The sequence below is a fragment of the Lithobates pipiens genome, unplaced genomic scaffold (genome assembly GCF_037356315.1).
Source record: "Lithobates pipiens isolate NorthernLeopardFrog02 unplaced genomic scaffold, aLitPip1_a1.2 Scaffold_19, whole genome shotgun sequence".
Taxonomy (NCBI): Eukaryota; Metazoa; Chordata; class Amphibia; order Anura; family Ranidae; genus Lithobates; species Lithobates pipiens.
This window is the reverse complement of record NW_027507764.1, coordinates 520,572,284-520,587,130: the sequence shown is the minus strand read 5'-3', so window position 1 is coordinate 520,587,130 and position 14,847 is coordinate 520,572,284. Positions and strand designations below refer to the sequence as shown.

The window sequence follows — 14,847 nt, the reverse complement described above, 5'->3', positions numbered from 1 at the left end:
TGCCTGTATTGCAAAAATTGAACACCAGTAATAAAGGGTAGCTTCAGGTGTGTACTGTGCGGGAGGCACATAACACCCACTGTAACAGTGCTAGGTTCCCAAGCAGTAAAGACACTGTCCCTGCCTATCGTCCTCTTTCCCTGACCGCCGCAACACACTATACAAGGCCGCTGCGCTGGCTGCCTTATATAGTGTGGGGTGTGTACTAAACCCCCTTGAGCTATAATTGGCCACAGGAATACTGCCTGTGGTCAATTGTGGCTCTCCTCTCAGAGGATGTCACATCTGTTCTTATTATATAGAACTTATTATGCTCCTCGTAAACTTTTTCAATTTGGCCGAACGGCCGGACGCAAGTTGCCCCCGGTGCGGGAACATGGGGGGAGACATGATGCACATGTTTTGGAGATGCCCGAAGTTGATCTGCTACTGGACGGAGGTGACAGGAACCATTGATCGGGTGTTTGGAACCTCCACCAGGATGGAGGCGAAGTATTGTCTCCTGGGATTAGTTGAAGGAGTTGGAAACCCGGGAAGCAGCCAGATGGCAGTTCTGAGATGCCTATTTCAGGCAAGTAAACTGATTGCCCAACCCTGCTTAGCCTCCAATGTTGGCATTGACTTGGTTTTTTTAGCTTGTTTCCCAAGATCACCATGTTGGCGTTTGTCAAGATGGTTGAGAGTGCCCAAAGAGATCGCCTATGGCCCCATCCCCTTGAAAGTGCCCGATCTTGTCTGATCTCGGAGGTTAAGCATTGTCGGGCCTGATTAGTAACTGGATGGAAGACCGACTGGGAATACCAGGTGCCGTATGCTTATTTCTTGATCATACATCACGGGACACAGGATCATTACATAATGGGTTATATAGGCACCTCTGGTGATGGGACACTGGTTAACCCCCAATTAAGGAGAATTCCTTCCCTATATAACCCCTTCCATATGGGAGGCACCTAATTTTTCCCTTTGCCAGTGGTGGTTGGTCACGTAAAACATGTGCTATGAAGAAAGTTCTGTGCAGGTCCCTGCGGGGGCCTAAGGGCTACAACAAACCGGATCCATATCTCGGGCCGATATTTTGACTCCCAAGATGATATGGTACCCGGGCCTCGTCATCTGAAGAAATTAGGTTTTGCCTGTAAGTCCTCTCCTATTGGAAGACTGGGCTCTGGGAAAACCAGACTTACTGTACTATTTACATAGTGGCACAAAAGTTTCTGGCAGAGTCTTTTACAAGGTCCAGGTAGGAGGTTCTTCTGAGAAGGAACCCCAAAAAAAACCTGAAGGTTGGCACAACTCTGCCCGCCGTGATGGGTGAAGGCTGGAATCTGTCTGTTTTCAGCAATTCCTGCGGCGAGGACAGGTAAGGGAAGTTAATCCTGTATAAATTATATTATGGATTTCTTCATTGAGTAGTTGTATGTCTTACTTGGTTTCCACCACTAGGGGGAGTAAGAGCAGCCTGATGCATACTTACATGCCTTTCAGATACACACGCTCAGTGAAGCCTGGTTCTCCCAGATGACTCATGTCTCCACTGCAATCTCAGCCACAATGAATGTAATACGTAGTCTGGGGGTCCCAGACAGCTCCGATGGCAATTCCCTTCCCCCCTGGATACCGGCAGTCCTCGTGCACGCACACCAAGCACGCTTCCGTGCTAATGGAGGAGGCGGGAGTGTGTTTGCGAGCCGCGTCGTTCGGTGTGCACGGCGCTGTACTGCGCAGTTTTACAGCCCAGAGCGTCAGGGGGCTGTAAGTGGAGACACAGGAGCTGTGGGCAGTAAGCATCCCAAGGGATTGGATCCAGGCAAACCTAAGACAAACCTACTCAGCATCAGGTTGTGCAGTTTAAGCATATATATTTATTGTGAGACTTTAAGCACAACAGTGATTGCACTTTGTACTAGTACCTCTGCTTTGTAGCTTAGGACTATGTCTCCTTGTAAGAGGGTCTCAGGGGGAGATAACAAGGACACTGGTAAGTCACCGCCTAGGTCTAGGGGTTCTAAAAATGCCTGTAGGTTACCATCCCCCCCCTGCAAGACTGGAGTCAGCCTCACATGATGAGTCAGTGCCCCTGTCAGGATTTGCAGCCTCTCCTGATATTTCAGCCCCGGTATACATCACTGAGGACTCCCTTAGGGCTACATTGGAAGGTTTTGAAGGGAGAATCATGAATTTTATTTCAGCTTCCCTGAAAGAAAGCAGGAAAAGGGGTAGATCCCCTCCCTCTGCTGAGATTCCTCTTTCAGATGACACTTCTGACAATGAGGAGAGATCCCTATCTTGGGACAGGTATCTTGAGCAGTCGGATGAATCAGAGGAAGAGGAGAGAGTCCCCTCCTCCCAGGCGCTCAGAAAACAGGTGCAGTATTATACTGAATTGGTGCGTACCACATTCAGAATGCCTGCTGCTGAGATCGCTACGTCCTCTGTTTCTTCCCTGGGAGTCAGGAAAATCCCACAACCTGCCTTTTCCTTTCCAATTAATCCCTTAATGGATAAATTGTTGTATGAGGATTGGGGACATCCCGATAAACTGTTTGCTCCTCCTAAAAGGTTTTCTATGCTTTATCCTCTGGAGGAAAGTTTCACCAAGAAATGGGGGGTCCCATCTGTCGATGCGGCTGTTTCTTGCGTGAATAGAAATCTGACCTGTCCTTTGGATAATGCTCAGGTATTTAAAGATCCAACTGATAAGAAGCTGGAAACATTATTAAAAGCCTCCTTTTGGGGGGGCGTGTCCTGACCATGGAGGAGTGAGGAAGTGCTTCACCTCAGCTCCGATCCATCGCCGCACATATCAGCTGCCCTCAGCGGGGAAATCCGATCCACATCACCGGGCTCAATGTCCCAACGATCCCGGCAGTCTTCCCGACCGCCGCAGGGTAACAAGAAGCGGCAGGGACAGCTGGATCAGTTCTTCCCGGGCCCCCACAGACAGGGCCGCGATGGACCCAATATTGACCGGGAAACTTCAGAAAGCTGGGAAATCCTCACAGCCTGCTACAGCGACGCCTTCCCAGTCAACCGGACCGTCTCCCCTGGCTTCTCCGGTGCCCTCCCCAGGATCGGTAAGCGATTCGGCCCCCCCTGCATCCCCCGGGTCCCTGGATGGCCGCTCAGAGGTCTCAGACCTCATGGGAGATGACACAATATGCCGCCATATTATGTCTCTCCCCACCAGAGAGGACCTAGAAAAGTTCACTAGCAGAGTGGAGAAGGCTTTCACCGCTGATATTGCCCAGCTTAAAGCTGATACTACACATCTGGGTCACAGAGTGGAGGCCCTGGAGGAAAAACTAGAGGAGACTCTCCCCGCTATTGCTCTGCTGCAATCTAGGTGCCAAACACAAGACCATCAGCTTGAGGTACTGCTGGGGAAATTGGATGATGTTGAAAACCGCAGCAGGAGGGCCAATATCAGGATCAGGGGGCTCCCGGAGGCTACTGGACCCAGGGATATTGTCCCCACTCTGACTGATATCTTTAGGGACATATTGGGACTCCCAGCCACTGCTCCTATTGAAATAGACCGAGCCCACAGAGCACTGCGCCCCCCGTCTCAAGACGCTGACAATCCCAGGGATATAATCTGTAAACTTCACAAATATACTATCAAGGACCGGATTATGAAAAAAGTGCGGGGTAAGCCCTTTTATGATTTTGATGGTGCTCGACTGACTTTCTATCAGGATCTCTCGCGGCGCACCCTCATGCGGCGGAGAGCCCTTCGCCCGCTCCTTTCTGTGCTCCAGGCTGCAGGACTGTCCTACCGCTGGGGCTTCCCCTTCTCTCTGCATGTGCTTAAGGATGGCAGGCAGGTGACCCTGCGCACAAAAGACGATCTTCCACATTTTCTATCCTCTCTGGGGCTGAATCCCGTGGACTTTCTGGATTGTAGAGGACCCCCGAGCGACTTGCTTGTCCCCCCCCTTCCTCACAGATGGTCTACAGTCACACGCAAGCATCGACGGAGGGACAGACATAGTTCAACCCGCAACTCTTCAGTGGTTCCTTCTACCACCCGAGACTGATACCGAGACTGGGCTGTGTGATAGACGGCTGATTGCGGACTTTTTCTACTATGATTGCTGGTGTCTGGGCCTCCCCCCACGGGAATTGTAAATGGGATGTTTTGACCCTGTACCCCCCCCCCCGGGTGTTCCAGGGACCTGGATGTGCCCTATGCGGCCGAAGACTGTGGCTGCCGTGGCCGCAAGAATTTTTGGTGACTTCTCTCCAGCCCTTGTTACTGTTTGACTATCAGATTAGGCCTACAGGGCGGAGAATGTTTACATTCCCAATGTTGGAAGGTGGTCTGCCACGGCGCCCCCTTTTTCTTCCCTTTGCGGGGCACCAGGGGTGGGGGGAGGGTTTTTTTTTAATGTGTTTTGGTTTCTGTTTTTATTTCCCCCTTTTCTTTTGCCATCGTAGCTACCTCCGTGACCCCCCCCCCCTCCGCGGTCTGCAGTTTGCTGTGCGGCTACCGTGGCGGGGGGGCCTCTGCCAGGGATCGGCCAGACTCCATGTCCCCGAATGCAATCAGCCCACACTGGGCTTCACCCCTTTTTTCCTCCTCTTTTATTTTTTACTTTTGTTGCTTTTTTGGATCGGTTTTTCTCCCGAATTGAGGCTATTCTGCTCTCAGATGTGGTGGGCGGGGAGGGGACCTTCCTTTTCCCCCTTGTTTTGGTTTACGTTCCCCACATAGGCCATCCATCCATGGGTTTAGTTCCCTGTTGGGACTTTAGGAGGGGGCTAGGAGCCCCCCCGGATAGTGGGGTGGGTCCCATCTCCCCCCAAACTGCTGCATTGTCTAATTTTGATGTAGCTGTTTTGTTTTTATGTTGTTGGTATTTTTGTACTATTTTTTTGTGTTTTTTATCTCCCTATCTCTCCCCTTTTCTTCTCCCTCTTTTTTCACTCCCCCCTTTTCCTAGGAGCCTGCTGTTGCTGCGGTCCTTACACCAGGCGGGTTGGGACGCTTGCCCAGTCCTCCACCCTCCAACTCTTCCATGTCTACACTCCAGGTAATTTCCTACAATTTACGGGGTCTCTGCTCTCCGGGGAAGAGGAACAAATTGTGGTGGGAACTTAAAAAGTTGAAGGCCCAAGTGGTCTTCCTGCAGGAAACACATTTCACCAGCCATTCCCTACCCAGGTTGCCCACCCATATGTTTAATCAGTGGTTTCACAGTACATCTCCTAAGGCCAAGTCCAGAGGGACTGCCATAGCGTTCCATAAGACGTGCCCTTTTCAGCCAGTGGATAGCAAAATTGACCCTCAGGGCCGATTTGTTTTCCTAAAGGGCACCTTCCTGGACGCTACCCTTGACCTATTGACAGACTTTAAAGCCGGGTATTTAATTTTAGGCGGGGACTTTAATGTCTGCCCGGACCATCTGCTCGACACTTCGAGCACCCGACCCTCACACTCCCATGCCTTTTTCAAACACTTTCGCAAATCACTGCAGGCACACCTTTTACTTGATATCTGGAGGATTTTGCATCCCTCGGGACGAGACTTTAGCTATTACTCGTCCGTCCATGACGTATACACGTGCATAGACCATGTCTATGTTGACCGTCCCACGCTTGAGCTTCTGTAGACGGCATCCATTGGCAGCATCACCCTTTCGGACCATGCACCGGTTGGCGTGACCATTCAATTACCATCTGGTCCCCACAGGGCCTGGACGTGGAGACTGAACGAAAATCTCTTGGATGACTCTGCTGCGGTTGCCAAGGTGTCGGAGACCATCTCCCACTATTTTAGGGAAAACGCCTCGGATGAGATAAGTGCGGGTGTGCTTTGGGAGGGGCACAAAGCCGTGATTAGAGGGGAACTGATATCATTGGGTTCCCAAATCAAGAAAGCACGTCAAGAGGATTTCAACAGGGTTCTGGCCGCCTTACAGGCGGCAGAACTCTCCCATAAGCAGGGGGGGAGCCCAGAGGCTAAGCAGAAGCTTTTTGAATTGCGTGACCTGTTTTTACGTTTATTAGATCACCACACGTGTAGGCAGGCCAGGCATCTTTCACACAGGTACTATGAACATGGAAACAAATGCGGCCGTATGCTGGCCAGGGCCCTTCGCAAGAAACATGCTCAAGCTTATGTACAGAAGCTCCGTTCCCCCTCGGGTGCCGTTTGGGTCCAATCCAACAAGATTGCCTCGGGGTTCCAGGAATTTTACGCCCAACTTTATAACCTTTCCCCGGCCTCGCCCGCACACGCTCAGCCTCCCAAGTCTGCTGCCATTCAAGAATTTTTAGCGTCGGCGAGAGTCCCTACACTTACGGCGGAACAATGCGTCGACTTGGAGCGGCCGATTTCGCCGGAGGAAATTGCGCTAACGGTGAAATCCCTGCCCAAGGGCAAGAGCCCGGGATCGGATGGTTTTTCGGGTTCCTACTATAAGATCTTCCTGCCCCTCTTAACGCCACATATGTGCACCTACTTTAATTCCATCACGGAGGGGAAGCCTATCCCAACCGAAGCACTGTTGGCACACATTACGGTGCTGCCAAAAGAGGGCAAAGATCCTACCGTCCCCCAGAGCTATCGACCGATTTCCCTTCTTAACGTCGATATTAAGATTCTAGCAAAAGTCCTGGCAAACAGACTTTGGAGTCTTATGCCCCAAATTATTCACCCAGACCAAGCAGGGTTTATTCGTGGCAGGGAGGCGAGAGATAACTCCATCAGGGCAATCCAACTCATTCATTGGGCACGTAACAGTCCTGATCCTAAACCTTGTATCGTCCTTTCGATGGACGCCGAAAAGGCGTTTGACCGCGTCGACTGGGGGTACTTATGGGCGGTACTGGAGGCTCAGGGGTTGGGGACGCATATGATGTCCTCGATTATGGCCTTGTACTCCACTCCGTGTGCACAGGTGAAGGTGAATGGGGTGCTTTCCTCCTGGTTCCCGATTCGAAACGGCACGAGACAGGGGTGTCCACTGTCTCCTCTCCTTTTTGCCTTGGTACTGGAACCACTGCTCTGCAGGGTGAGGGCGAACGCAGACATTAGAGGCCTGAAGGTTGGGATGACGGAGCACAAACTGTCGGCGTATGCGGACGATGTGCTCCTTTATCTCTCTGAACCCCTGATCTCGTTGCCGGTTCTGTTGAAGGAGCTGAGGACTTTTGGTGAGTTATCCAATTTCAAGATAAACCTTTCCAAATCGGAGATTTTGCCTATTCACCTCGCCCCGCCTCAAGCGGACCACCTGCAATTAGCATTCCCCTTTACCTGGGCCACGTCTTCTATTAAATACCTGGGCATCCAGTTGACCAACTGCTTTGATGCCTTATATGCCGCTAATTTCCCCCCCTTATTACATGCGATCAAGGCGGATTTGTTGCAGTGGACCAAAACCGCTTTTACGTGGTTCGGCCGCATTAATATTATTAAAATGAATATCCTGCCCCGAGTATTATTCTTTTTACAAATGATACCCATCTCCCTCCCTAAACTGTTTTTTACCCAATTGAATAGCATTCTGTCGACATTTGTGTGGAACACAAAGAAACCTCGAATAGCCATGGCCTTGCTGAAACGCTCGAAGCTGACGGGGGGTCTGGGGGTTCCGGATATCCAGAGGTACCACAGGGCTATTGTTCTACAGAGGATACTTAATTGGAAATTTCATACTAAGTCAAAAGTGTGGGTCTCTCTGTAAAAATGGCTAGCTGGGAGAGATTTGGCTTATGCGCCCTGGTTGTCCCCGGAATATAGGGGGTTATCGGTGGATGTCTCCCCGCTCACTGTACAGTCTCTTTTGATTTGGGACAAACTGAACAAGACGCTGGGCCTATCCCCCCCTGTTTCTCCGCTTGCCCTGCTGGGAGGGTTCTTATGGTTCCCGCCAGGGGAGCGGAGGGCCTTTTTTGTCCCCTGGGCAGCTGACGGGAATGCCAGTTGTGGACAGTTTCTCAGCGGTGGCCAAATGGTCAGCTATGAATCCCTGCAGACCGGGCATGCGCAGACAGCTATGAATTTTTGGCGATACAGGCAATTGCACCACTTTTTTGAAGCCCATGGCCACTTAATCAGGGACGAAGCGCACCTTACACCATTTGAACGTTTTTTTGTAGCAGATGAACCCACTCCCCACCTGATCTCCGAATTATATCACTTGCTGGGCTGTGTTACCGAGGTCGCTAGACCGACATACATACGGGTCTGGGAGAGGGAGCTACAACTTGACTTTTCCGCGGCCCAACTGTCCCACCTCTACAAACTCACGTACGCTAGCTCCATGGAGTCCAAAACCCAAGAAACTAATTTTAAAGTACTGTCTCGCTGGTACAGAGTGCCGGCAGACTTAGCACGTATCTACCCTTCGGTATCGGACCGGTGCTGGAGGGAATGTGGCCAATTGGGCACCCTCCTTCATATTTGGTGGGATTGCCCACGAATCAAGCCATTCTGGGAGGACATCCGATCCCGCATAGAGGCAGTTTTGCATCTTGATGTGCCACTGTCTCCGGCCAACTATCTTTTGCACATTCCTCCGATCCCGATTGGTAGATACAAAAAAAGCCCTCTGCCGCATCTGTTGAACGCGGCCAGACGTCTTATACCGATTTACTGGAAACAAACTAGGACTCCCACAGTGGAGGACTGGGTCAAAAAAGTGAATCACATCAGAGAAGCGGAATATTGGGTGGCAACCTGTAGGGGTACACGGGCTAAGTGTGACAGCATATGGCAATCATGGACAGTCTACATGTCCGAAACTATATACGCTACCTCCAGTCTGGACTTGGCTCTACTGGAGCTAGCGGAACCCTCTTTGAGATCCCGCACACACAATGATGTTCCCACCTAGTGGCTGTTTTTCACCTTCTTGCCCCATGGACGGAGAGACGACTTTGCTGCTGAGACTCGCCTGGTGCTGGACCGCTGCACTTCGCAGGGATGTCAAGTAGGCTCCACCCTCCTCCCTTACCCTATCCCCCAATCCCCTCTCTACCCCTTCTTGCCTCTCTCTCACCCTTCCTACTGTTCTTTTTTACCTTCTTTCTCTGTATTCCACACTATAAGATGTTGCCTTTTATTGACCTACGTGGTATTGAGCTGTGGTGGTGCGTTAGGCTTCCTGTGGGCTGGCTGGCCCTGCGGCCACTTTGTTTGGCTGACGGGGGAATCCTTCTGTCCGGAGGGGTCCATGCTGGGACGTCCCTCCTGGGCGGGGGGGTTGCTGTGGGCCTGTCCTACCCCCGGGGGACGCTCGGGAGAGGTTGCTGGAGGTGATTGTGCCCCCCTCTCCTGGGCGGCCCCTGGGGGTGGTCCCATGCCTCCCCGGCCTTTTGTATGACGGGAGGTGGGGGACTGGGCTCCGGCCCGTCCTCTCCTTTCCGCTCAGAGGCACCTTGGAGCGGGGCCCTAGCCCACGGAGGCCGGACTTGATGTGTATGAGCTAGAAGACACTCCAGACGTTCATCTCCACCCGTTTGCCTAATTCATGTGTCTGGTTTGAGCCGCCAACTCTTGGCCACTGGGTCAGTTTTTATGGGTGTCATTATTTCCTACAGTTTATTTGTTCTTTGTTTGGTCCTGACACACCTGTCTAATGTATACTTAAGTGTGTTTCAATGTCAAAATATCTCAAAATAAAGATTTTACAAAAAAAAAAAAGCCTCCTTTTCCATGACTGGCACTGTAGTGCAACTTACAGTCGCAGCTGTGGGGTTGTGTCAGTTCCTCAAGGAACAGGTTAAGCAGATGCTTGGCCTCCTTCCCAGTGAGGAAGTGGAGAATTATGCAGAAATACCTCAAATTCTGTGTTTCCTGATTGATGCGATTTCGAATTCTGTCCAACAAGCATCTCGTTTGTCTCTCCTGTTGGTACACATGCGAAGGGCCCTATGGCTAAAGAATTGGGCAAGCTGAGCTATCATGCAAGAAGCATTTGATTGGGTTCCCGTTTAAAGGGGAACATTTGTTTGTAGAAGAATTAGACAAATTCGTCCAAAAAATTTCAGGGGGTAAATCTACTCTCCTTCCAGTCAAAAGGAGCAAACGTCCATCATTTAGGCGTTCTCTCTCTCCCGGAGCATCAAGCTCTAAGCAGTGGTGACGGCCTTCTCAACCCCCCTCTACAGGAAAGGCTCAAGGCCGGGCCCAGGGGCAGAAGAAATCCTGAGGGAGAAAGCCTGCCAAGCAGAGCCCGAAAGCTTCCTTGTGAAGGAGCGCCCCGCTCGGCCAAGTGGGGGGAAGGCTCTTGCAGTTTGCAGAAGCCTGGCGGGAAGAGATCCGGGATGAGTGGGTGGTCTCTTCGGTATCTCTGGGCTACAAGCTGGAGTTTCAGGAGATTCCACCTTCTCGCTTTCTAAGGTCAAGGATCCCCAGGGACCCAGTAAAGCAAAAACCGCTATTTCTGGCCTTAGATCACTTACTATCCCAGGGGGTGATAGTAGAAGTGGACCCAAAAGAACAGGGTTCAGGGTTTTACTCGAATCTCTTCACCGTTCCAAAGCCAAATGGAAGTGTCAGACCTATCCTGGATCTGAAGGATCTGAACCGGTTTTTACGCATCCGGTCCTTCTGAATACAGTCAATTCGCACTGTGGTCTCCTCCCTGCAAGGGGGAGAGTTTATGGCATCAATAGACATCAAGGATGGATATCTCCATGTGCCAATTTTTCCCGCACACCAAAAGAATCTAAGGTTTGCGGTAGAGCGGCGCCATTTTCAATTTGTGGCCTTGCCGTTCGGGCTAGCTACGGCCCCTCGAGTCTTCACAAAGATTCTGGACCCTCTCTTGGCAAACCTAAGAGCTCAGGGTATAGCCGTCATGGCTTATCTAGACGATTTGCTTCTCATAGAGAAAACAGTAGCACTCCTGAACCACAGTGTTACCAGAACGCTAGAACAGCTGGTACGCCTAGGTTGGATTATAAACCTAGAAAAGTCGTCCCTACAGCCTGCTACCAGGTTGGAATACCTGGGTATGGTTATCGACACTGCTCAGGGCAAGGTGTTTCTACCAAGGCCAAAAGCCTTGGCCATTGGGGATCTGGTGCGTCTAATTCTGGGCAGAAGATCTTCCCCCATTCGGTTGTGCATGAGACTCTTTGGGAAAATGGTCGCCTCCTTCGAGGCCGTTCCATTCGCCCAGTTCCACTCAAGGCCTCTGCAAAGATTCATCCTTGCGGCTTGGAACAGGAAGCCCCAGTCCTTGGATCTTCCTATGCGTCTATCCCCAGGGACACGCAAGAGTCTCGTCTAACAAGTCTAAGAGTCTCGTTACAAACCGAGAATTTGCTGAAAGGCAAAACTTTTCTTCCTCTTCCATGGAAGATTATTATGACAAATGGCAGCCTGACAGGCTGGGGAGCAGTGTTGGAGGAGACGTGCTCGCAGTGGAAATGGTCTGCGATCGAGAAGCTATTGCCCATAAATGTCTTGGAGATCCGGGCAGTTTATATGGCTCTCATAAACTGGTCTTTCAGACCTGTTCGGGTTCAGTCCGACAATGCCACAGCAGTGGCCTATATCAATCACCAGGGCGGTACCAGAAGTCTGGTTGCGCAAAAAGAGGTGAATCGTATACTTGTCTGGGCAGAAAGGCATGTTCCATGCCTTTCTGCAGTCTTCATTCCAGGAGTGGAAAATTGGCAGACAGATTTTCTGCGCCGCCAGCAGTTGTGCCTAGGAGAATGGGCTCTGCACCCCGACGTGTTTTGGAACATATGTCGCAGGTGGGGTACTCCAGATGTAGATCTGTTTGCATCCAGGTTCAACAGAAAACTGGACAAATTCGTGTCAAGGACAAGAGATACACTCGCTCAGGGGTCGGATGCTCTGACAGTTCCCTGGGATCAGTACAATTTGATTTATGCCTTCCCCCCGTGCCCGCTTCTGTCGCGGTTCCTGGGAAGAGTCTAGAGGGAAACAAAGTCGCTTCTTTTGGTAGCCCCGGCTTGGCCCAGGCGACCGTGGTACGCAGAGATCATGAAGTTGGCAGTAGGCAGGCCGTGGATCCTCCCTCTCCGGCCAGATCTGCTCTCACAGGGTCCAATTTACCATGCTGCTTTACACAGTCTGAATTTGACGGTTTGGCTTCTGAGACCCACATTCTGAGAGACCGTGGGCTTTCGGGGCCAGTCCTTTCTACTCTGGTCAATGCCAGAAAGCCGGCCTCCAGGCTTATTTACTACAAAATCTGGAGGGCATATGTTTCCTGTTGTGAACTCAGGGAATGTCATCCTAGAAAGTATGTCATTAGCAGGATCTTGGCCTTCCTCCAGTCAGGCCTAGAAATGAATTTGGCCATAAGCACTATCAAGGTGCATATTTCGGCCTTGTCAGTGTTTTTTCAGAAACCACTTGCATCACATTCCCTGGTGCGGGCTTTCATCCAGGGGGCTATGCGGATAAGGCCGCCAGTCAAACCTCCGGTATGCCCATGGGATCTGAATTTGGTTCTCTCAGCTTTGCAGGGGCAACCTTTTGAACCTTTGCATCAGGCTTCGTTAGTTCTTTTGACTAAAAAATTGGTTTTCTTGGTAGCCATATCCACGGCTAGAAGAGTGTCAGAACTAGCAGCTCTCTCCAGTAAAGAACCGTATCTAATTATTCATAAGGACCTGGTGGTAATGCGTCCCAACAGGTCCTTTCTGCCTAAGGTGGTTTCAGGATTCCATTTGAATCAAGATGTAAGCCTACCATCCTTTTTTCTGGACCCACAGTCTGCAGAAGAAGAATCTTTGCACACTTTGGATGTGGTAAGGGCAATCAGTATCTATCTTCAGGCAACTGCACAGATAAGGAAAACTGATTGCTTATTTATTTTGCCGGAAGGCCCTAGGAAGGGTCAGGTGGCATCAAAATCCACTCTCTCATGGTGGATTAGACAGATTATTTCTCAGGCCTATAGTGTTAAAGGGAAGATCCCTCCTTTTCAAGTGAAAGCGCACTCAACTAGGGCTGTAAGTGCTTCTTGGGCAGTGCATCACCAGGCCTCCCTGGCTCAGATCTGTAAGGCTGCAACTTGGTCATCAGTCCACATATTCACCAGATTCTATCAGGTGGATGTCAGAGGGCAAGAGGATATCGCCTTTGGGCGCAGTGTACTGCAGGCTGCAGTTTAGGTCCTCCGGTCCTTGGCGGTCTATATATTATGATCTGTGTCTCCCTCCCCTCAATCTGAGCATTGCTTTGGGACATCCCACTATGTAATGAAGCTCCTGTGTCCCCTGATGTATGATCAAGAAAATAGGATTTTTATACACAGCTTACCTGTAAAATCCTTTTCTTGAGAGTACATCACGGGACACAGGGCTCCCACCCCTCTTGGGTTTTACGTGGTTTCCTATTGCTTTGCTACAAAACTGAGGTGCCTCCCATATGGGAGGGGTTATATAGGGGAGGAATTCTCCTTAATTGGGGGTTAACCAGTGTCCAATCACCAGAGGTGCCTATATAACCCACTATGTAATGAAGCTCCTGTGTCCCGTGATGTACTCTCAAGAAAAGGATTTTACAGGTAAGCTGTATATAAAAATTCTATTTTTTATGTTGTTGGCGTTGACCTGTTTTTTTTCACTTGTTTCCCAAGATGACCATCTTGGCGTTTGTCAAGAGGGTGAGAGTGCCCAAAGAAAGTGCCTACGGCCAAATCACCCTGAAAGTGCCCGATCTTGTCTGATCTCGGAGGTTAAGCATTGTCGGGCCTGATTAGTAACTGGATGGGAGACAGACTGGGAATACCAGGTGCCGTAGGCTTCTTTTTATGCTGTTGGCGTTGACATGTTTTTTTTTTCCGCTTGTTTCCCAAGGTGACCATCTTGGCATTTGTCAAGAGGGCTGAGAGAGCCAGAAGAAATCTCCTACGGCCACATCACCCTGAAAGCGCCCGATCTCATCTGATCTCGGAGGCTAAGCAGGGTCCGGTCTGGATAGTACCTAATTACAGGTGCCGTAGGAATCTTTTTATATTGTTGGCTTTGACCTGTTTTTTTTTCGCTTGTTTCCCAGGGTGACCATTTTAGCATCTCTCAAGAGTTTTGAGTATGTCCCGAAGCGTTCGCCTAAGGCCACATCACCCTGAAAGCGCCCGATCTCAGAGGCTAAGCAGGGTCAGGGTCAGGGTCAGATGGGAGACCGCCAGGGTCTATGTTGTTGGCGTTGACCTGTTTTTTTTTCACTTTTTTCCCAAGATGACCATCTTGGCATTTGTCAAGAGGGTTGAGAGTGTCTGAATAGAACACCTATGGCCACATCACCCTGAAAGCGCACAATCTCATCTGATCTCAGAGGCCTAGCAGTGTACGGCCTGGTTAATACCTGTATGGGAGACCATCTGTGAATACCAGGTGCCGTAGGCTTCTTTTTATGTTGTTGGTGTTGACCTGTTTATTTTCGCTTGTTTCCCAAGGTGACCATCTTGGCTTTTAAAAAGAGGGTCGAGAGTGCCTAAAGAGATCACCTACGGCCCCATCACCCTGAAAACACCCGATCTTGTCTGATCTCGGAGGCTAAGCCGTGTTGGGCCTGGTTAATACCAGGATAGGAGAACGTCTGGGAATAACAGGTGCCGTAGGCTTCTTTTTATGTTATTGACCTTGACCTGTTTTTTTTTTTTCACTTGTTTCCCAAGGTGACCATCTTGGCATTTGTCAAGAGGGTTGAGAGTGCCCGAAGAGATCACCTACGGCCCCATCACCCTGAAAGCGTCCAATCTCGTCTGATCTCGGAGGCTAAACAGTGTCAGGCCTGGTTAGCCATAGGCTTCTTTTTATGTTGTTGGCTTTGACCTGTTTTTTTCGCTTGTTTCTGAAGGCGACCATCTTGGTGTTTGTCAAGAGGGTTGGGCGTGTCTTGAA

At 50.4% G+C, this 14,847-nt stretch overlaps 3 pseudogenes; all 3 read left to right on the top strand.

Moving 5' to 3' along the window:
- Positions 1–697: 697 nt before the first annotated feature.
- LOC143999204 (5S ribosomal RNA) lies at positions 698–816 on the top strand (annotated as a pseudogene).
- Positions 817–13,628: 12,812 nt separating this feature from the next.
- LOC143998593 (5S ribosomal RNA) lies at positions 13,629–13,747 on the top strand (annotated as a pseudogene).
- A 701-nt stretch (positions 13,748–14,448) lies between these two features.
- Positions 14,449–14,567, top strand: LOC143999279 (5S ribosomal RNA; annotated as a pseudogene).
- The last annotated feature ends 280 nt before the right edge of the window (positions 14,568–14,847 follow it).